The sequence below is a fragment of the Talpa occidentalis genome, unplaced genomic scaffold, assembly GCF_014898055.3.
Source record: "Talpa occidentalis isolate TD23 unplaced genomic scaffold, MPIMG_talOcc4v2.1 talOcc4.4, whole genome shotgun sequence".
NCBI lineage: Eukaryota > Metazoa > Chordata > Mammalia > Eulipotyphla > Talpidae > Talpa > Talpa occidentalis.
The window spans coordinates 38,147,155-38,168,808 of NW_023604295.1; the positions used below are offsets into that span (position 1 = coordinate 38,147,155).

Below are 21,654 nucleotides of genomic sequence, written 5' to 3' on the forward strand. Positions count from 1 at the left end.
TTGTGTGGCCTCAGAGAATTTATCCAAAAGACGGTGTGATAATGTAGGAAATCAAACTTATTTCTCCAGCTGAAGGTAGCCCCTAAATTCAGTATAAGGTACTGGACTAGTTTACATTTATATTATGAATTCCACGTGTTGAATTTAACATCTTAATCTATGTCTAACATCATATTGGGTGCTTTATAGCCATTTTCTTTTTAAATCTGCAAAATAACATTGATAAAGCACCGAGCCTGTAAAAGACCTATCATTTGTTCAAAATTACAAAGCAAGTATAAAGTTAGAAATCCGACCAGCAGCTTTTAGAGTTTATCTGGCCTTTGCACATGCCTCAGGAACATCTTCCACAAGGAAAGTCATCTTCCACCACTAGGGTTTGTGGTGGAAACTTGTTCTACAGCAGCCCAAGAGAGCAAATGCACTTCTTTAAAAATCAGAAAAGAGGCATCCTGAAGGATGAAAAAGCCTTTCCAGTAAAGAACAGAAAGTCATTTCTGGCAGAATCTTTAGCACTGAACTTTATTTTTTTTTTTATTTTTTTTTAAAGACTTATTTATTTATACAAGCACTGGGTACAGTCAGAAGCGCGGGAGGGTGAGAGGATTCACCAGAGCCACTGAACTTTAACTCCAGAAAGAGAGTAGAGTGGATTTGAGGTAAAACGAATAGTCTAGTGTTGCTGGAATGCAGATGGGATCTTAACACTCCTGGGATTCCTGTTAGAATTTGGTCATTATTTGGGTGGCCAATTTTAGTTTCTGTTCCAATGGCTTTGACCACTTCTGGTACTTGTTACTTTGTTGGAGCAGAGTTGTCTAAATGGAAGGATTTTCCAGCAAAACTTAACTTACCTCGGCTAAAGTCACTGGCATGCTTTCCCAGGACTAAGCAGTGAGTGTTTGCATGAGTAAATGTCCTGCCAGACTTAGCTAATTTCTGCCAGGACTGAATCTTGCACTTTTGCCACCAGACCCACCTTTTCTCATTGCCACGTCTTTGAGAGTCCAGCTAAGTTGTTGGTTGAACTTCTCTAGGTATTGAGTCTGCACATAAGAAATCTGGGCCACATGAATTTAAATCTTCATCATTTGATTCCACCTACTCAGCAATTTGATCCCCTATTCTTTCCCTGTGTTTGGCTACCAAGTTTGCTTCTACTTGTATTGACATCTATGCCTCTAAATCAGCACGTGCAAGAGCCAACTTCTGACATTCCAGTTTTGCTTTTTGTCTCTCTTCCTGAACTCCACGTATTCGAGATCAAGCTTCAGGATAACAACTGTTAGAGTTTTGACCTCTTCAGGGTTTCTGTTCCCACAGAGGTCCCATTGGTTCACCTCTCCCAGCAGCCCTGCCCTTGAGGTTGATTTCAAGAATGCACTTGGCACACAACCTGAAAAGTGATAGTGCAATTTGTTGACCACTCACTCTCTGTACTATTCATTTTAGCAATATACATAATTGCTAATCTTCACAGTTCTTCAAGTAATAAATGGTTGTTCCTAAGGTTCACAAGGTTATAAGTAAATAAAGTTAACAAAGGTGGTTGAACTTCATGTGGTTGGAATCAGTAATCATTGGAGAGTTGGATTTCAACGGTCTTTCCCAGTGTAATTTCAGTGTAACTTTCCCCTTTTTTCTGTTTAGCTTTAATATGTTACTGCTACAATAAACATGAAAAATAGTTTTAATTTGAATGCTCATAAAACTGTGCTGAGAAATGAAAAATCTCCTGAATGTCTAGCTCAGGAGAACTTTAGTAGGATAAATATTACCTAGTGGTTGAACTCTTTTTATTCTCAAGAACATGATAATATTTGCACTAGTTTATTAAGCACTTTGGTGAATATTTAAATGAACAGTTGTAAAATTTTATATCATGAAAAGTTATCGACATTTCTATATTTCCTCAGCTCTTGATAAATTAATAGATCTCAGTCAAGTCAACAGATTTTTTAAATACTTGTCTACATTTGAGAAACAGTATCATGTATTCCAAATGACTCTTTGGTAAAAAATTAGGCATTCTACAACACTAATATTGTCAGTCTTTAAAATGTGCTAATATTTTAGCTTGTATTTTCAAGTCAATCAGCACAAGGTGGTTATTATGAGCCTAAAAGGGCCTTTACCCAGACATTGTAGCCCTTGTCTCACCTGTCCCCGTGCTCATCCTTCTTTCTCACCAAGAGCCTCTATTGTCCCCCCAGGTACATCATACTGCACTGAGCCCCTGTGCTTTCATCCATGCTACTCTCCCTGTTTGTGAAGCTTCATGCCCCCTTTGCTTTCTGGATCACTTAAAACTCAGCCCAAGTGGAAGCCTTCAAGGGAAGCTTTGTCATATCCATGTGATTTGACAATCCTTGCTGTGGTCTCTCACAGAATCCTGAACATTCCTCACCCATGACTTGAACTGATCTCCCAGATCACACTTACACCCCTTGGGGAAAGCACGACACTGACAGACATCAGTAAATATCAGTTGAAAGCAGGAAAAGTAGGGATTTCCTGAAGGATGATGGATGTGACTTGCCCAGCCTCCAAGCCTGATAAGTTGCAGAGCCCTAGTAGAAGGCATTCCTCCCGCACCCCAAAACAAGGCCAGTCCATGATTCTGCATTGTCCTGACTGTTTGAGGCTCCTCCAGGTATTTTAGAAAGTGTAACATGTAACTTCATTTGATGAACTTAAAAAATTTAAAACAGAAACTTAAAAATGAATATATGGCCTCAATGTAAACTAGACAACTAGGCAATTTTATTAATTCTTAAATCACAGAGAATGTGGTAACAATCAAGTGAAGAACAAGAATAAACTACTCTCAACATATTGGAATACATATTTTCCCATATTTAAATCACCAAGGATAGAGTGATTCTGATTCTGTGACCCAAAGGTATATCTCTAAAGGAGGAGAGGGGAGTTTCCGTTTTTTTTTTCTTTTTTTTTTTGGTCTCCCTCAAACCAAAATAGTGTTTAACAAAGTAAAATTGACAAACCATTATGGTTATTGAAACTCTAGGGCCATTTTGTCAAAAGCAAGAATATTATTCACGGCACTTACACTAAATCCCAGCTAAAGTAGTGGCTGGAAAATAACATTGTGGTGTAATTTCCTAAGTCTTATTCATCAGGGATTTCAGTGTCATTAACTATTTAGGAAAAGGATAGTTTTCTAGTTGCTTAGAGTAATCTATGATAAATAAGAGGTTGGGTAAATTATGAAATAGGAACTATAACCCAAGGATTTATGTTGGACCTTGGCAATCATTAAAAGCTTCCAAAGAGCAATTTCAAAGTTTTACAGCATTGCCTATCCAATTAAACAAGGTAAGCTGGCTGTTGAGATGACCCATAAGCAGCTTTCCTCACAACATTGGCGTATTCAGCCTTTTAATCTCTCCTAACAGAACCACTCCTGATGCTCAGGGATGGCGTCAGCTTCCCTGTCTCTAGAACACAATTCACCTATGTATTCTTCCTATCCAATATTTCTTTACAGCTTTATGGAGGTATAAGTCATATATAAAACACTTCACATATTTAATAGCTACAATTTGATAAATTTGGAAATATACATACATCCATGCAAGTGACACAAAAATCAAGGTAATAAATACATGCATCACTGCTAAAGGTCCCCCTCCCTCCTTTTTTCTTTTTTTATTGTGGTTGTGTGTTTGCAAGCCTAACATTTAGGCCTCTAGAGTTTAGGGAGTATTTAGTCTAGAGTTTAAAGAGGTGTAGGTTTACTGGTTTAGAGTAAAACTAAGATTGACTCTCCTAACAAATGTTTAAATGCACAATACATTATTACTAACTACAGTCACTGTTGCACTGAAGATCTCTGGAATTAATTCATCTTGCATAACTGAGACATTCTATTCATTAAACAACCTTTTATCCTTCAAATGCATTTTAGATATCTACAAAATTGTCCCAAATACCATATTCTAGAAATAAAGCAGAACAAACACACCAACATTTCTGGTTCCACCCAATTCTTTTAGCTTTTTGAAGACTGTGATGTGGATGAGCAAATTCTATCAACTATATGCTGAATGAATGCCCCTTCTAATTATTCTTGATGTTCTTAGTAATCACATAGTAAGCATTTGTCTTCTATGTCTTTCTCTAAGTCCACAATCTCTCAGCAAATATGCCATATTGATTATGAACAATCATGTGATTGAACACAGTCCAAATGATCTATGTTGTATCCTATTCTTGCAAAACTGCTAAGATATGCTGAGTTATGGAAGCTTGCTCAGCATCCTCAATAGGAAGTGTCTGCAAGATAACAGGGCTGAGAATGGGAAGTTGCCTCTTGATCCTTTGCAGCACCTTGGGCTGCCACATCCTTGCTGACTCCCTGCTCTCTGAGTCACCTGCACATGAAAGGGGAGCTTTTATCCCAGCATCTTAAAAATCCTCCACTTGGAAGAAAGAGCCTGTTCTCTCTGGAGGATAAAAGTGAAACTGCAACTCTGTGAAATGTGTCTGCAGCCAGGTGCGGGCTCTGCAGGAGTCAGCTCTGGCCAGACTCACATCTCTCAATCAAGAGATACGTTTAAACTTTCCTTTCCAAAGTGTCTGAAACTGAGTTGACCAAAGCAGTTCAGAAACCTAACCTATCTAACTTGGGTCACAAAATGTGCCTTTCTGTCACTGACATCATTTCTCATTATAGGCAAATAATGCAAGGGCCCAGCTTGCTGAAGGTGAAGCTTTATGGCTCAAACCAAAGGGGCTCAGCTCCAGTCCATGACACATGATTATTCTTAGCACAATGTAGGCCACTACTTCCCATAAGCTCTGAGCTGCACCCCTGACCCTCACCCTGCCTATGCATGCAGCTTTGTAAAGTGCCTTTTCTTCTATGGGATGTGCAGTTTCCTTTCATATAACAAGACGTTAGCAATATCAGCAACTCACCCACCATCTAAAATACTGTCTGACTCATAGTAGGCATACAGTAAACATTTGTTGAATGAATGACTGAATAGAAATTGATTGAGGAATGATGGATCTTGCTTTTAACAGCTCTTGAACTCATAGGAAAGGCACTCTGTAAATAAGGAACCAGGGCTATTAGTGTTGATTGGCTGTTGTTCAATCCTACATTGGGTATAATATAAATTTCTAAATACAGTCTGTACACTCAGAGGCTAAGAGGAGTTCCAGATATCACATTTATGTTCCCTGGAAATGACTTCTAAAATAATAATAATGATAAAGATAATAATAACCCAATTTATATGGCTTTCTTTTCAGTATGCAAAGCACTTTCATATCCATTATCACATTAACTCCTCCCAACAACCCTGTGAAACTGATCTCATTATCTCAAGTTGAAGAAATTGGATTCAGAAAAAGTGACGTGACTTGTCTAAATTCACACAGCTGGTAAGTAAGTAACAGAACAGGAAAGATCTCAAAATGCAGTCTCCTCATGAAAAATCCCCAGGCAGGATTTTTTTCTACTGCATAGCACCTACCTTTTGATTGATTTTTTTAAGAAACAAGAATAATTCAGCCAAAACAATTTAGCTTTTAATTGGCCAAGTTTCAATGATAACCTTGTGGAAAATATATTACTTCTAAATGGATTCCTGGGCCTCCCCTGGTGGTGCAGCAGCTGAGCACTGAGCTGCGAGGCTGCCCACAGTCTCTGCAGCACTGGTTCGTTTCCTGGCCGCCGGAGAGGGTCCCACAAAAAAATAAATAAATAAATGGATTCCTGCTAACCTTGCTTCAAAACAGCTATGCTGGTGCTTTTAAATCTCAGAGTGTTTGTATTAGAAGAGAACTTAGTTCTCATTCATCCTTTGATTTACTCAGATATTTACTAGGCTCTCCCTTCACTATGTGCACAATTTGGGGTGGGGACAGGATATAGATATAGGTCTGTCATCGATGATCCCCATCAGGCAACAGCAATGGGGTATGGAATGAAGAGCTTCAGTAGATGGTGGAAATCATTAAGCAGCATCCACAAGTCAAAGAATTGACTGATGCATGAAGAAGCACTACCAACTTCCAGTTAGGGGATCAGGAGAAACTTCATGGAATTTGTGCTCCTTAAAAATAGGGAGAATTAGGGCCTCGCTGGTGGCACAAGGGGTTAAGATGCAAACTATGAAGCTATCCACAGCCTCTGAAGCTTGAGCTCAATCCCTGGTGGCCAGGGAGCAACCTACTTGGCACAGCAGACCTCTCTTGACTTGCCCGCTGTTGCCCTCAGCAGTGTATTTCATTCAATCCTCCTGTTCTGTTACCCATTCTGTCTCTCACTCCCCGCCCCCACATCTCTGGCCTGTGCCCCAGTTCTTGTATGCATAAATAAAATTAATCTTTAAAAAAAAAAAGGGAGAATTAAAAGGGTGAAAAGATCAAATGAAGGAGACAGGGCTTCAAGAAGTAAAAGCAGAGTCAGGTCTCCTCTGGGGCAAAAGAGAGCAGCTGGATTTTCTGGTATAGAGTATACAGAGGAATTCTCAGGGCCACATGACAGAGGGCCTAGAAAGCCAGGTCTATCCACAGGCAGGGACACAGGGGCCCAGAGAGGAATGGCTCTCTTTGTTTTGTCCTTCTCGTGTATACATTTCTGTCATTTCATCTGCCAATATATTCTCAGCAAACAAGCAAAATAGTGCCTTGACTTATAAAAACTAGAACATTTGCTATCTTTCCCCAAATACAATACTATCAACATGTAGAAGTGCTTTTCAAACTAGGCCCACACTGGATTTTAGACATTTTTTTGGACCTGAGGCAGGTGATCAGAGTGTTTTCTCTGAATATGCTCTAGCTGTTTCCACCTGGTCTCTTCCCACACTAAGTTCTTCAAACTCCTCTCACATCTCTCAGTGTGCTCTGCTTAAGCTGTCATACTTGAACCCCTGTTCCTATCTCCTTAAACCATCCAAGCCCCTACTCTGAGCCTGGCACCAACTACTGAAACCCAAAAACAAAGTATAGGTAATTTTTCCATCTACAAGTAGTTGCAGGAAATGCTCTTTTCTATTGTGAACACACAGCATGCCTGCATTTTCATGAAGCTGTTGAGCAAGGTAGCTTTTGAAACTAGTGAAATAGCAGGCAGGAGGGGAGCGAGCACAGGCCAGTCTGTTAGGGAGTCAGAAAAAGGCAAGTTTGCTTTGTGACCTCAGTCAAGTAGCTTCCTTTCTCTCTGGACTTCTTCGGAAGAGAATGGTAATACCTGGGTGTCCAGCATTTACTAACAGGTTATGTTGCTATTCAGTGACTTGATGTAAAAGTTGTCTCTATATTGTTCATCAAACAGGGGTCCTGTTACAATTATCACTATTGGCTTTGTTATTGAGTACTTTACTATTCACTAAAAAAAGAGAGAGCCTAGAGGTCATTAGTTCCAAGCCTCTTGTTTTCTAAACAAGGACAGAAGCCTAGAGACACAGGTCTAGAGAGGCTCAAGGTCACAATGGAAATTAATATTGAGAATGAACTAAAGTCAGGACTCACAACTCCCAGCACAGAAGAGGCTCCTCCACTAGAACCAATAGCTGTGTTATCAAGTAGCCTCCCCAAAAATGGCTGATGTGGGACCTAAAGTCTTTTTTGAATGATATCTTTATATATCAATCAAGAACATGGTTAGGAAAGCTATTTACACCATCCATATTTAAATGAAAAAAGAGGCACATATATCAAGTGATTTGGCCAAGTTCCAACAAGCAGAGATGAATAACAAGAAAATAGCAGAAAGCCTGCTTCTCCCCAGAGGTCAGCTTGCTAGATGAGAGAGCATAGCTAAATTCCTGAAATGATTGCATTCTGTCGCTGTTTCAAATCACCACAGCTCCCTTCCTCCAAAGCCCATACAATACAGATTCATATACATTTGACCTGAAAATTTCATTTGAAGAATGCCACGACCCCACTTGCAGTAATTGAAGTCAGGCAGATGTAGGATTGGCAGTTCTGCACAACTGAGTAACCTTCTCGCCCAGCCTGAGCTGATGACTTCAGTATCAGTTCATCCTGGGAACCCTGGGCAAACAGCTACTTCTGTTTAACCTTGCTTCCCTCCCCACTACCGTATTGTGCGTCATTTCATTCCTTGGAAAAGAATAGTCACTTCTGTATAAACCCTGCTTTCCTCACCTAAAACATTTGGGGTCAGATGTGTTTCAAGAATTCATACTCAATTGGATTTTAGAAAGATAGTTTGGTGCCTTTCTTAATATATTATATTACATATGCTCCAGCAGCATCTGGGACATCAAATGTCCTAATATTTCATTAGCAAAACATGAAAATTCTCAGTAAGTGGAATAAATAAAAACTATAAGTAGCTTCAGATTAGGTCAGGTTTACTACCAAGTGAGTTTGATGCACATTTATTAAAAAAAATCATATTTTCAGAACATCTAAAGTTTGGAATGCAGATAGGGACTGTGGATCAGTACAAAGACTCAGTTCACTTCAGCTAACACTGCTGTGCCCATTTGTCTTTCTAAGAGAGTTCTCGGTATCAGTAGACATACTGAGTTGGTTGTACCTGTGGAACTTTCTGTCTTTTCAAGGAAACAGCACAGAGAAGACAATAAGTGTAAGATGCTACTATTGTCATTTCCTTTCAAAGCAGCATCTATTTGATAGTAGTGAGAGCAACTACCTGCCTCGGCTGCATCATCAGCGTGCCATGGGGACATGCAGAAAGACAGAAGGAAGTGGCTAGCCTGAAGATCATTACTGCTATGAACTGAAATGTGAACTGAATTCATTTGTCAAGGAGCTAACCACACTGTATTTAGAGATATAGCCTTTAGGGAGGAAATTCAGATCAGAGGTTTTCAAGGTGAGGCCCTAGTCAGTAGGATTGAGATACCAAAGCTCTTCTCCCTCCTTCTTTCTGGGGGGCCATCCTCACTCCTGTTTCCTTCTTCCTCCTCTCTCTCACTCACCCCCCATCTGAAGACACAATAAGAAGGTAGCTGTCTGGCCACAAGGCAGAAAGAGTACCGTCACCAGGAACGAAATTACTGTCACCTTGATATTGGATTCCCAGCCTCCAGAAGGGTGAGGGATACATTTATGCTATCTTGTTATGGCGGCCCAGGCTAACTAACACTATCACTATTATGATTTTGTTCCTTATATCAGCTGTCTTCTCATGCTTTTATGCACAGTTTTGAGCTTTACTTAGGGTGATTTTATTTGAGGTACACAATACAATGCTTTCCTATTTGTAGAGCAATCTTTGATCACTAAGTTCTGTGTTGGGATATTTGAATTCCAAGCACAGCTCTGCCTCAAACTAGTAGTATGAACCCAGACAGGTCACTTCACTTTTCTGGGGCCCAGAGAATAATGGACAGGACAGTCTCTAAGTTTTCTTCCTGCAATGACATTCTAAGTTACTGAGAATTTAACCACACCCTTTTCCATTTCCCAGTAATGCTTTTTGGCAAAGCCAGGAAACAGCTTGAGAATCATTATGCCATCTCTTCATCCCACTCAACCCCCAAGACATTTTTATTGTTCTCACACTTACCTCTAGGGTGTTGGTAAGATCGATGGAGCTGTTCATGTTTCTCAGATGGAAAAGTTTCTCATGAGTGTCTTTGCAGCTTGATTGTGGTTAGAGCCATCCAGGAACTGCTGATGACCTGTACATCTGAAAGATGTTGAGGTAAATGTAAATTACAGTGTGGGAGTAGAAAGTATTTTTTTCCAAGGTGCCCATCTAGCAAAATCCCATGAGATCAGAAAGCAAAAATCAGTGTAATACCTTCAAGTATATTACCAAAGAGACCAGGTCAAAGAAGGGAACACAAAGGCTTGGGATGACTTCTTTCATCAAAAAGCTTTTTGTCTGTTTTTGCTTCCCCCATTGCCTAACGCCCACCATACCTTAACACTGCGATTGCCCCTATGAGTCTGGCAAAGGAATGACTGACCCCACTTCTGCTGCCCAGCTGCCACTGCTTACTCACTTCCTATATAGTATCTTCCATTTTGAACTTCAGTTTCCAACCGTCATTGGTTCTTCCATCTACCCCCTTGTCCTCAAGTCTGATTATACTGCCTTCTCTTCATTTTAACATTTCAAAGGGATAATGATCCCCAAAAAGGAAATGCTTAATTTCACCATCTAATCAGTACTCAAACTGCAATATAAGTGTCATAATTGACATGACCTGTACCATCTTTAAGTTACTTTGCCATGTCCTCAAAACATTCATGAAAGTATTTCTATCAAAGGTTTCCAATTTTAGCTGTGAATCAGAATCACTTGAAAATCATCTTAAAACTATAGATTTCCAGGCCACATTGCAGACATCTCAAAACAGAAACTGTGGATGTGGTGCCCTAGAATCTGTATTTTAACAAGCTCCCTGGCAATTAGCCTAACATCAGTCATTTGGAGAATACTAACGCTGATTTGTTACTCACAGAAGCAGAGACCTTGTGCCATTAGTCTTGACATTGGTATTAATTCTAAAACTACCCTGCAAAATATGATTCTAGCTAGTTCTACTATAAAGGGAGGTTTATTGTAAGGATACTGGAATGGATCATGAAACACTAAGAAAGGATGTATTTGGACTTGAAAATAACCAGAAAGTTACTAAAGGACACTTTCTGTCCAAATACCTTAACTTGCTTCTAAACATTATTATTATTATTATTTTGGTCTTATTCAGCCTGACTTCCTCCTCTCCTCAATGGAAAAATATGACTGTTTTCATTTCCCAAATGACACATTTTGTCCACATATCTAGATAAGTTTCTCTCTTACAAGTTTCTCAGGGGAAACATTTGAATTGGCTTGTGAGTTATCAAGGACCTAGTCTCCCTAATATAAGTACACATATAGCCACACATATTCATAGTCATTTTTTCTCTCTTTTCTACAAACTATGACAGAGTCAATTAAAGGATTCCTGACTCTCCAGTTTTGTGTCCTGTGATTGTTTGACTGGTTACTATGATGAGGGGGGAAGTTGACATGGAAGCTCTCTCAGCCACCTTATAGAGTTTGGTGGACAGCAGCAGTTCTCAGAAAACTCCAGCAAGTTCCTATGAAGGACAGTAGGAAGGTTAAGTAGGAAGGCTGGGTGCACATTAGAATGTATCTCTCTTAGTGCCCATCATGGTGCTTTGTTGTGGGTCTGCTACTCCTAAGCAACCTGTTTGGCCACCATTTTGTTACCTACAGTTCTAAATCCTAAGCAAGGTCAAAATGACCCATTCAGTTAGCTACAGGAGCCCAACCCTGCAAGGTGCCTTTCAAATCAAACAAGAGCACAAAGCTGGGTCATGCTGGGAAGACTATGCATCAGGAAGTATGACCAGGAACTTCGCTGGTGGGTAATGGGGGGGGAGGACCAATGTATAACAAGGGACCCCAGAAGCTGATCAGTGGAACGCCATGTTGATAAGATTGAAACCATGGCTGGGCAACTAGAGCTTGATCTCAATTACAATACCAAGTCATCAAACAGATGAGAAGTGCCTGGAGGGCAGACTCACAACCCCTGATACTATAGATGACAGAGCCCCTTTTCTAGTTTCACCCCTCCCTTTTCTCTTTGTCCTCCTTCCTCTCAACTGATCAGTGAAAAGGCCAGGATCTTGCTCTCCAGCAGCATCCTGCATTATATAGCATGCTCCACGACTCCCGTTTCTTTATCAGTGTGGTGTTGCCCAATGCAACACTTTGTTCCTCATAAATACTCAACAAACACTCATTAACTAGAGTATTGGGTCAGAAATAGTCAGAAGACTTGATTTCAAGCTCCTGTACCACACAAACTAGCTATGTATAAACGTCGCATCTCTGAATCAGTTTCTTCATCAAAAAAAGTAGAAATAATATATTGAGTAGACAGAAAAAAATCAAATTTATATACATACTCATTTATATAGGAGTGTATACCAGAAATAACTCTATAAATATTAAGTACTTTTTTCAGTAACCTGTGAATATATGTTTGGATTGAAACCTCCCCATTTATTGTTAAAGACTCATGATTTAATAAGGTTATGTATTTATAGGAATGCAAACAGAAAGCTGGAATCCACCTTGCTTGAATATTGTCCCTTTTATCAAAGTTATTTATGGTTTGAATGTCATACTTATTAATAGAGACCACTCCTGGGAGCAGATACTGTACACTTACTACCTTACTTACATGCCGATCTCCAAGGTAAGCTCTTTATGAGCAATAGCTCATCTAATAGACAATCCTTTGAGTTGAGTATAAATAACATCTCTATTTTATATAAAATGAAGTTGAGTCTTAGAAAGACTGGATAACTTGCCCAAGGACACACAGATAATCCGTAGTAAAACCTAGATTCAAACCAAAGTCTCAATAAAATTAGTTTGCTTGAATTTGTCTTTCTTAAAATGTCATGGAATCTTCTACATTACCCAGAAACACATTATTGTTAATAGTCTCCTTATAAGTTGCTTTAAGATATGACTAATTCAATAGTATCATTATAGCTAAGCTTTTTAAAATATAACACATTTCATCCTCAAGGCCGAAGTTGTAAGTGTTCTTCACTGAATTATTCCCTGAACCCGATTCTGATGTATTTTTAATTGGAAAACATTGTGCTTAGACTAAATGCAAAAAAAGTAAATAGCAAAATCTGTTTATCAGATGTAAAATGGCAAGATGACTCCTAAAAAAATCTATAAAGATTCAAACTGTAAATTGCCAAAAAGTAAATCAAGTACATTTTCATCTTAATTTGTGTCACTTCTGGTATTTTTTTGTCCTTCTGGCCTAGCTCTTCCCCTCTTTCAGTCTTTTCTTTCACCTTTTCTTGCAGAATTTCAATCCAAATTTTCAAACAAAATGAAAGTCCTTTGACATTATATAGACATTACATAAACACTGATAATGATTTTATGCATTATAAAATCCTTGAATCATAGAATATTAAGTAGCAAGAGTGATTCTTTCTGATTGTCTGGTATAACCCACTCAGTTTATAAATGAAAAACTGAGATTCAGAGAGAAAGTTCAAACAACAAGATGTCCATAGATAATTTCACAGAAAACACTGATCTAGAAGCCAAGAAACCATAACCTTAATGTTAATTACTATAAATCAATTCCCCATTCCCTCCTCAGTTTATCCATCTGAAAAAAAATAAGAATTAGATGACCTCTGAAAGAATTTCCACTTTTCACATATTTTTCTCACCCCAAAAGGAGATATGCAACTCTGTTTCATATACTTTTTTTTTAGATATATTTTTTTAAGATTTATTTATTTATACAAGCACTGGGTACAGTCAGAAGCGCAGGAGGGTGAGAGAATTCACCAGAGCCAGAGCGGGGATCAGAGCAGGCAGAAGGACCGAAGTACACTGCTGAGGGGAGCAGTGGGCTGCAGGAGAGGTCTGTGCACCATGTGGGACCCTCCTCCGGTGGCTGGGAGCAGCCGGGGATCAAACCGGCGCTGCAGTGGCTGTGGGCAGCTTCGCACGCAACTCAGCGTTCAACTGCTGCACCACTGGGGAGGCCCTGTTTCATATACTTATAACCATATTTATATTTCTTCTTATACTTGATTATTATATACACTATTGCAAGTTAAGTAAATACTCAAAATTATGAATTTACTAATAGTGAATTATCAATAGATTAGTTTTCATAATCTTCAACTTCAATCCCAAATCCATTATATCACTTTCTAGTAACATGGTATTTTAATCTAGGTCCACTAGATACTGTTAATACCCAGAGCAGGTAATAAAAAGACTCTGTGCTACATTCTGTGTGGCATAAGTGACAAAATCCCAGCAGGCTTAAGCAAAATGAGAACATGTTGGAAAAATACATAAGCATGTTCAAATAATTGACCAACAGGCCGTAACTGGCTTCAGAAATTGCTGGAATCAGAGACTTGAGAATGTCCAGGATGCCTTTCTCCTGCCTTTATTGCTTCTCTCTAAAAATGGCTTCTTTCTTCTCCTGGATTAGACCAGTTTTCTCCACTTTTTGGAAAATATGTTGCCTGTATTAATGACAAACTTGATAGATTTTCAACCCACAGAGACAGTCTGACCTGATGATGAAACATCTTGAGAAATGATTCTGATTGCATTTGTGTTAGGCACACACACTCCCAAACCAAATAATTGGGATCAATGTTTAAGGTGATATGGTGGGAATGGATTGATTTTCTTAAGAAGTAAGTTAACAAGAAAAAGGATGGTTACAGAAAAGTAGTCCCTAATAGATCTCTAGGTTTCCACTCCATTGAAAAAGTTGTGGGTTCCATGAATACAAGGCTAGCATTTGAAAGGAAGGAGAAAATTATTTTCTTGAAAATCTGGAATAGCTGAATGATGATAGTGAACTTGAGATAATGCTGCAATGAGAAACACTGATTGGAAATTCAACTTCAAGCACGTTTCTACTCATGTTTTACATGCCAATAAGCCATGGCAATTGCAATTAATTTAACCTTTTCTCAACAAACAGTAATTCAGTGTTTGGAAAAACTGCATTGCATGATAATACATTTTGTTTTTTAATTTATAAGGATCGACAATGATGGAGAAATATAATTTGTTTTATATAAATTCATCTTAAACACCTTCAGTTTCAAGTGAAGTGGCAAATACTTGTACTTATTTTCAAAACTATAATTTCTAACTACATATTTCATACATTCCCTCACAGTTTACCTAAGCTTTCTCTTACTTTTTCAACTTCTTTCCCCAACCCAAATGGAAGTAAAATACCACCCCATGACAATAGGAGGACATGGTTGTTACTGAGGCATGGCATCCATGTTTTCCAGTAACACCCTAATCCTTTTCCTGAGTTGTATGGATTAGAATAGCTAGCAAATAATAGTTGGGGTAGCATGAAAAGGAAATGAAGGACCAACAATATTTCTTTTGTGCCAAAAGTCACAACAATACTGTTCTCTTAGAACCTGAGTGATGAGGAAGGAGGCTCTTATCATGAATATTTGCCAGTTGTCTTTATCACAAACCAAATATGAGATTTTATTTTTCTAAAAATTCAATAAATTCATTAAAGATATTCCACATATGAAAATATTTGTAAAGACTATTTTTAAAAAGCAGATTTAGGGTCACAGCAAAATTGACAGGACCATAGTTGTACATTTGCTAAAATTATCAAATCTATATTGACAGATCATTATCGCCCAAAGTCCATAGACATTAGGATTCACTCTTGTGATTGTATAGGTTATATGACTTTGGAAAAATGTATAATGACATGTATGCATCATTATAGTATTATACAGATTGCTTTTACTACCCTAAAAATCCTCTGTTCCCTACTTATTAATTCCTTCCTCACTATTAACCCCTGGTGACTGCTGTCTCTGTAGTTTTGCCTTTTTCAGAATAGCATATAGCTGGAATTATATAGTAAGTACTCTTTTTATATTGGCTTCTTTCACCTAGTTACATGCACTTAAGTTTTCTGCATGGAAACTTAACTGCTTGGAAGCTCATTTATTTTAGTGTTGAGTAATATACCATTGTTTGGATATACCACAGTTTATTTTTCTGTTCATCCACTGAAAGACATTTTGGTTGCTTCCAAGTTTTGGCAATTATGAAAAATGCTACTGTAAACATCTATGTGAAGATTTTGGTGTGAACATAAATTTTCAGTTCCTTTGGGTAAATCTGGACAGTGCAATTGCTGGATCATATGGTAAGAATATGTTTAGTGATATAAAAAAACTGCCAAACTGTCTTCAAAGTATCTATACCATTTTGCATTCCCACCAGCAATGAATGAAAATTCTTGTTTGTTTCATATCCTTGCCAGCATTTTGTGTTGACTGTGTTCTGAAATTTAATCATTCTAATTATTGTATAGTGGTACATCACTGATGTTTTCAATTTGCATTAGACAAGTAGACCAGTGACACAGAATAAGGAACCTAGAAATGAACCAAGAAAATCATAACAAACAAAGCTAAGCAAAGAACAAAGACAATACAATGGATAAAGATAACATTCTCAACAATGGAGTTAAAAAACCGGATACTCACATGCAAAAAAAAAAAAAAAAAGAACCTAGACACAGATCTTACACCTATCACAAAAAGTAACTGAAAGTGGACCACAGATCTACATGTTAAACAAAAATCTGTACAATTTACAGAAAATAGGAGCAAATCTAGACGATTTTTAGCAATGACTTTTTAGGGGGGGCATCAAAGGCATAATCCTTGAAATAAAGAATTGGTAAGCTAAATTTCATTAAAATGAAAAAAAGAATTTTGCTCTCTGAAAGACACTGTCAAGAGAATTGAAAGACAAACTACAAAATGCGAGAAAATATTTGCAAAAGGTATACTTGATGAAGAACTATTATCTAAATGTAAAGATAACTCTTAAAAGTCAACAATTACAGGGCCTCCCCTGGTGGCACAGCGGTTGAGCGCTGGGTTGCGAAGCTGCCCGCGGCCTCTGCAGCACCGGCTTGATCCCCGGCTGCTCCCCGGCCACCAGAGGAGGGTCCCACATGGCGCGCAGACCTCTCCCGCCGCCCGCTGCTCCCCTCAGCAGTGTACTTCGGTCCTTCTGCCTGCTCTGCTCCCCGCTCTGGCTCTGGTGAATTCTCTCGCCCTCCCGCGCTTCTGACTATACCAAGTGCTTGTATAAATAAATAAATCTTAAAAAAAAAAAAAGTCAACAATTAGAAAACTAATTTAAAAATGGGTCAAGGTTTTTAACAGACACATCACCATATAAGATATACAGATGCCAAATAAGAATATGAAAAGGTGTTCTACATTATGCATCATCCGACCTGAGACCTTTTTTTAATCAAAATAAGACACCTTATATTGCTGCAATTTTTAACAATAGATTGAAATGACTTCCAAGTGATAATTATAACAAATCAATATTCTGTCTTTTTAAAATTAAATGGTTAGGGCCTCCCCAGCGGTGCAGCAGTTGAGCGACGCTCTACAAAGCTGTCCGCAGCCTCTGCAATGCTGGTTCAATTTCCCGCCAGCCAGTGGGAACATCACAGGGCACAACAGACCTCTCCTGACTTGCCCACTGCTCCCCTCAGGAGTGTCTTCAGTCTGTCTGCCTGTTCTGTTCCTCCCTCTGGCCCTGGTGAATTCTCTCACCCTCCCGCGCTTCTGACCTGTACCCCAGTTCTTGTATAAATAAATAAATAAACCTTTTAAAAAATAAAATTAAATGAGAGACATTTACGTTACTTATGACAATTTACTAGGACAGAACCTCTGATGTGTTCTCATCTATAATATATATACAGTTTAGTAGTAGCTGAGTTAATTAAAGAAAATTGGTTAGGTCATAACAGGTTAGTTATCTGGTTTTGAGTAGCATGATCTCACTTTATGAACAGTTCACAATTTTAAATAGATTTCTACAGCAAATATTTTTATCAAATAAGTTAATTATAATAAATATAATTTCAAGTGGATAAATCAACTGATTTTGGAACTATTAAAATAAAAAATATTAGTATTATAAGACAGTTTCTCCTTTTTAGTAAACTGAGATTAGGCTTCATTTGTTTTAATAACTAGACACAGGTAAGTAACGGTTTACTTAAATTTATGTTAATATTTACTAAACTTTTTTTGGTCTATTTTAATGTAAGCCAGTAATTACTACTTCTTCCATTCCCAAAAGTACTTGTATCAATAGCTTATCAGGATCTCAATGTTCCTGCTTAAAAACAAAACAAAACTTTAGCCTGAGGCTTCACTTCTCATTTTAATCAGGGATAATCCTAAGACATTTTAAGGTATATATTAATTTTTTTCTATAAACTATAGAAAAATGTAATGACAGAAATTTTGGAGACCATTTAGCCCAAACATCTTAATTTTATAGATAAGGAAAACAATAATGGGAAAATTTGCTAAAAATCATAGAGAAAATTATACCAGAGTTAGACTTGGAAGTCCAGGGTTCCCCTGGACTTGCAGATCTTGCATCCTGACCTGCCGAAAATCATGGGTAAAAATCACTGGGTAAAAGACAGCTCAGTGGGATAGACACCTATTGTTTTCATGAGAATATTCTAGTCTTATGATTGCTAGATTGCTAGACACATGTGAAAGGTAAGCTGCAGTTTTATTCCAGTTATTTAGAGTAACAGAAGGAAATAGTAGTGCACTTACCTAAAATAAATATAATCCTAAGAATTTATATAATCCTTGTCAATTTATATTTCTTAGGATTATAGTTATTATCTAATCCTTGTCAACTTCTACTCCTCCTCAAAATTAATAAATCATTTTATAAAATACCAGACACAGAGGACACATTAAGAAGGGGGAATGTTAGTATACAAAAATTGAGGGGTACCCTGGAACCCTAAACATGCATGCCCTAATGGGGACAGCCATCCATGTGCACAAAAACAAAGTGATACAGGGGGCCTCCCCGGTGGCGCAGCGGTTGAACGCTGGGTTGCGAGGCTGCCCGCAGCTTCTGCAGCGCCGGTTCGATCCCCGGCTGCTCCCCGGCCACGGGAGGAGGGTCCCACATGGCGCGCAGACCTCTCCCGCCGACCGCTGCTCCCCTCAGCAGTGTCCTTCGGTCCTTCTGCCTGCTCTGCTCCCGGCTCTGGCTCTGGTGAATTCTCTCACCCTCCCGTGCTTCTGACTGTACCCAGTGCTTGTATAAATAAATAAATAAATCTTAAAAAAAAAAAAAAAAAAAAAAAAACAAAGTGATACAGGGCAGCAAGGGGCACTAAACCTGGCCAAGAACACTGCCCAAATAGTTTACTGTCTGAGTTCTTCACCCGCACACACAACTTGCAAGACTACTCAGGTTCAGAGAACAACAATAATGGGATTTATTTACCAAACTAGGGAAAACAAGGAGTCACTGAGCCCAGAAAAGATTGTTTACCTCACCTGAAGCAGTGTCCAGTATTTTAAAGTCCTAAACACAAAGGCTCCCAGGAAAGGCGTCTTCCCACCCTAAAGACCAGACAAAGGGCCACACTCACGTAGCTCAGCCAGGCGCCGGGCTCCGGATCTTTACCTTTGCCTGCCAGGCTGCAACAGCAGCAAAACTAGGAACAGTTTCTGTAGTTCAGCTACCTGCAAAGCCTCTGAACTTTTCTGAGGTTGGCCTCTGGAGGCCTCTCATGTCCTACTGAGGCCCACAACAGCCTTCTGGAAGATGGACATGGCCGGGACAGTAATTGCCAACTCTGGAATCGCTGACGATCTGAAAATGCTGAAATCCTGGGGACTGAAGCAGTCCCTAGTATTTCTTATCAGAGCCTCCACCCTCACCTCCATCCCCACTGATACTTTGTATTTCCCCTGGGGCGATCCTTCCTTACTAGCAACCACTCTAGAGAGCACCACCTGTAACAGTCTGTTGCTTCAGGCACCAATTAAAAAAGAAGACTCTTAGTGTGAAGGAACTTTAATAAAATCATTGTGCACAGAGAAAAAGAGAAGGATATAGTTTCTGAATAAAACACCCAAAGTTACACATCCCCTAATGGGTAAATAACTGTTAACTGTAGTTGAGAATTACAATCCTGGAAACTGAAGCAGAGAGAAAATCCAATAGGTTTCTCAGTTAAACTATTTGAAAAGTTCCTACCTTGTGCATTCTGGATAATTTAAGCAATAATATCTAAAAACAGAAACTTCAACAACTTTCTGATCTTCGACCTGATCAGAAAGAGAGATAAACCACAAGACGTAAGAATAGTTCTCTAGGAAAACCCCATCCCTCAAAAAATTAAGTTTCTAAATAGTCTCATATGGTGTTTTCCTCAGTCAGTGTGGTTGGAGGGTTGTTTGCTCATATCTTACAGTTCAGAGTAAGTGACCATTTTTATATGGCACACTAAACACTTCATCGTTAGTTGAAGGCTAATGATTGTTTAGTTTGGTGGGAAAAGTTAGATTTTCTCATGTAATTATAAAAAATAATATATTTGAAGATATAAAATATAAAAATTTGATAAAATTTCTAAAGTCTTTTCAAAAACTTGAAGAGAAAGTTGCAATTTTGTCAATAAAAATAAAATTGATTCAGGTTTTATGCTTGAAAAGGCTGTCAGCTGATTCCTGACAAGACTTCTTAATGTGGAGCTCTTCAAATTCTTCAACAGTCATTTTTGATGAGAAACCATTCACACAAGTAGATGATAGAAAATTTAAAGTCATTGTTTTTTTAAACAACCATCTAATTATTTTAAACAGTTAAAATTACATTTAAAGAATCTAACTTTTCCTTCACTTCCATTAACAAATGTGATAGTGCATTTTTGTAGCTCTAAGTGGGGTTTGATTGCCACAAAATTTCTTCATATCAAATATTTCAAAATATTGAGGATGCTTTAACTTGTAAACTGTACTAGCACTGTTAAAGCAGTGGATCTAGTTGGATCTAGTTTAGCTCCAACTGTTAAAGCAGTTGGAGCTAGTTTGGATCCAGTGGATCACACTGCATCCAGTTTAGACTCCATAAAATATTATATATATGAGACACAAAAATAACAAAAGTATCAGGAATTAGTGAAGATAGATTTGAAAATGTCACCACCAGGAGCCCAGAGTCACCCCACCACAAATCCTTTGGCTGCTTATGCGGGTTACATTTTTAGCCAATTGAAACATGAACTCCTGCACCATTGTACACCTTTCGTTCAAAATGATCAGCTACACTCTCTGTTGGTAACTGAGATAGAAGTCCAAGTGAAGAAACATCTCCTTGGCCTCTCAGATGCCAACTTTCAATCTTCGAATTTGTAGGCACCATCTGGGCATACCCTCAGATTCTCCAATCACACTGTCCTTGAATGAGCTTCAAATGAGGCTGTTTAGTGCCTGAGTCACTGGCTTAGAAGCTTCAGCTGCTGAGAGCCTGATCAGTTGTAAGTAGATCAGTGTCTCACCCCATATGCAGTAAACCCTTCATTGCACAGTGGTTGGGAAACTCTGTTTTAGAAAACAATTAGCGGGCCTCCCCGGTGGCACAGCAGTTGAGCGCTGGGTTGTGAAGCTGCCCGCGACCTCTGCGGCGCCAGTTCGATCCCCGGCTGCTCCCCGGCCACCGGAGGAGGGTCCCACATGGCGCGCAGACCTCTCCTGCCGCCCGCTGCTCCCCTCAGCAGTGTACTTCGGTCCTTCTGCCTGCTCTGCTCCCTGCTCTGGCTCTGGTGAATTCTCTCACCCTCCCGTGCTTCTGACTGTACCCAGTGCATGTATAAACAAAAAACAAACAAACAAATAAATAAATAAATAAACATGCCTCTATTAAAAAAAATAAAATAGAAAACAATTAGCTTGTCTCTGAATTTCTTTCACAAGTGTCAATGTTCTCCATTTTTTTTAGGCCAGTGTTAGAGAGTAGCAGATTCAGGGTTAAGAACGCTCACAAATGTGTTTCATATAAACCAATAGACTGATTGATGTATTTATCAATGTAAAATGATGTATTTATTTGACAATAATTGATCAAGAGCTTATTTTGTGTCAAGCACTAGTGCTAGTCTAGATATTGTTGCGAATGGAATCAAGAGGCAGTGTGAGTCTGGACTCTTCACTCTAGAATAAAGCAGTGTTACTATCCTTATCCCACATCTCATCAATTATCATACAAACTAACCA

General features: G+C 38.7%; 1 protein-coding gene across 4 annotated transcripts in view; it reads right to left on the bottom strand.

Moving 5' to 3' along the window:
* FGF12 (fibroblast growth factor 12) overlaps positions 1–21,654 on the bottom strand; it is a 638,738-nt gene that overhangs the window by 501,559 nt on the left and 115,525 nt on the right. The window contains exons 1-2 of one of the 4 annotated variants that reach the window (XM_054700451.1): positions 19,061–19,293; positions 9,545–9,667 (exon numbers count right to left, since the gene is read on the bottom strand). The gene's annotated coding sequence lies outside the window, so the exon portion shown is untranslated. Of the gene's footprint in view, positions 1–9,544; positions 9,668–18,930; positions 18,950–19,025; positions 19,294–21,654 lie in introns of those variants that run through there. The other 3 variants (XM_054700450.1, XM_054700453.1, XM_054700452.1) reach the window with 3 other exon arrangements.